At 52.1% G+C, this 2,299-nt stretch overlaps 1 pseudogene; it reads right to left on the reverse strand.

Annotated features, from left to right (window-relative positions):
• Window positions 1–1,548: 1,548 nt before the first annotated feature.
• Window positions 1,549–1,946, reverse strand: LOC102419485 (annotated as a pseudogene).
• Between the last annotated feature and the right edge of the window lie 353 nt (window positions 1,947–2,299).

A 2,299-nucleotide genomic window follows, 5' to 3' on the forward strand; every position in this document is an offset into this window, starting at 1 on the left:
CCCACCCAGCTCAACCGCTCCCTGATAGTGGGCTCCGGGCAGCGGAGACCAACAGCTGCAGCCACCCCAGGATCGCGGGCTCCGCCCCGGCCCAGCTCCCATCGCTGGCTCCACCCCTACTTCCCACTATCACTGGCCAGTGCGGCAAAGGCCAGGATTCTCCGATAATGGCTGGGGGCCGCCTTTGCCCTGCCCCCCGGCTCTTAGCTCCCCCCTGGGTTTCCGATCACTGTCAGTGCCAGGGGGCTTCTTCGGTGCTTTCCCTTTTGCCTCCCTGCATTGTGCCTACATATGCAAATTAACCGCCATCTTTGTTGACAGTTAACCGCCATCTTGGCTGGTGATTAATTTGCATATCTCGCTAATTAGCCAATGGGAAGGGTAGCGGTCGTACGCCAATTACCATGTTTCTCTTTTATTAGTGTAGACTAGAAGTCCGGTGCACAAAAATTTGTGCACTCGGGGGAGGGGGGTCCCTTAGCCCGGCCTGTGCCCTCTCGCAGTCTGGGACCCCTCAGGGGATGACCACTTGCTGGCTTAGGCCTGCTCCCCGGGGGATTGGGCCTAAGATGGCAATCAGACATCCCTCTGGCAGCCCGGCAGCCCTTGGGGCATGTCCACTTGCCAGCGGGGAGCAGGCCTAAACTGCAGTCGGACATCCTTAGCGCTGCTGAAGAGGCGGGAGAGGCTCCCACCACCACCGCTGTACTGGCAGCCGTCAGCCTGGCTTGTGGCTGAGCAGAGCTCCCCATGTGAGAGCGCCCTGACCACCATAGGGCAGCTCCTTCATTGAGCATCTGCCCCCTGGTGGTCAGTGTGTGTCATAGTGACCAGTCATTCCCAGTCTTTCTGCTGTTAGGGTCAGTTTGCATATTACCCTTTTACTATATAGGATAGAGGCCTGGTGCACAGGTGGGGGCCGGCTGGTCTGCCCTGAAGGGTGTCCTGGATCAGGGTGGGGGTCCCGCTTGGGTGCCTAGCCAGCCTGGATGAGGGACTGATGGCTGTTTGTATCTGGTTGCACCCCCTTCAGGGTGGGGGTCCCCACTGGGGTGCCTGGCCAGTCTGGGTGAGGGGCTGAGGGCTGTTTTCAGGCTGGTGGGCGACTGAAGCTCCCAACCTCTCCTTTTTTTCTTTTCTTTTTTTTAATTCTGGGATTTATTTACCTTCTATGGCTGTCACTGGAGCTGAGAGCCAGTTCCAGCTTGAGGCCTTGGCTGCTGAAAGCAGGTATCTGGGGTTTGTTTGGCTTCTATAATTGAAACACTGTTGCAGCTCCAGCTTGGAGACCTCGGCTGGCTGAAAGGAGGTATCTGGGGTTTGTTTCGCTTCTATAATTGAAACATTGTTGCTTTCAGGCTCAGAGCCGGGCCGTGGCAGGCGGGGAACCTTGGCTTCCTCCATCACTGGAGCAAGCAAGCCTTCTGTTCGCTTCAGCTGTCTGGCTGCCGGCCGCCATCTTGGTTGGCAGTTAATTTGCATATCGCCCTGATTAGCCAATGGGAAACATATCGGAGGTACGGTTAATTATCCTATTTTTATTTTTTGTTTTGTTTTGTTCCTTTATTTAATAGGTAGTAATAGTCTTAAAAATCTTTCTCTTCATCAGATGTTTGATCCCTTTGCCAAACTTTTGGTCTCTGAGCTTGAACATGGAGTTTTACTCCATCAATAACATGACTGTCATGTTGTAGTGCATTCTGAAGTTCTTCTTCTGAAGAAAAGTGAATCCAACCCATACCTCTGTGAAAGCCAGTCTCTTTGTCAAAAGGTACAGTGCACTTTCGTATATGGCCAAACTGTGCAAAGTGTTCTCTCGGCTCACTTGAAGAGGCAGTCCAGGGGATTTTCCTGACCGAGGCCACGGGCCGACTGCTACTGGCCCGCAGGGCCATAGCGGCCCTCGCTGCCGACGCCGCCATCTTCAGCTTGAGGGACCTCGGCGACCTGAGCTTTTTCTTTTATTAGATAGGATGTTTTCAGTTTTTTTCAGGTAGAGCACAGATGAGGGAGTTCTGGGTCGTATGGTAGCTTTGTTATTAATTTTTTGAGGAACCTTCATAATGTTTTCCATACTGGTTGCACCAATTAACATTCCCACTAGCAGTGTATGGGGATTCCCTTTTCTTCACATCCTCTCCAACACTTACTTCTCATCTTGTTGAGAATAGCCATTCTAACAGGTGTGAGGTGGTATCTCATTTTAATTTTTATTTCCCTGATAGCTAGTGAAGTTAAGCCTCTTTTCACATATCTGTTGGCCATTTGTATGTCTTCTTGGGAGAGGTGTCTGTTTAGG

This window comes from Myotis lucifugus, unplaced genomic scaffold, assembly GCF_000147115.1.
Source record: "Myotis lucifugus unplaced genomic scaffold, Myoluc2.0 scaffold_1037, whole genome shotgun sequence".
NCBI classification, from domain to species: Eukaryota; Metazoa; Chordata; class Mammalia; order Chiroptera; family Vespertilionidae; genus Myotis; species Myotis lucifugus.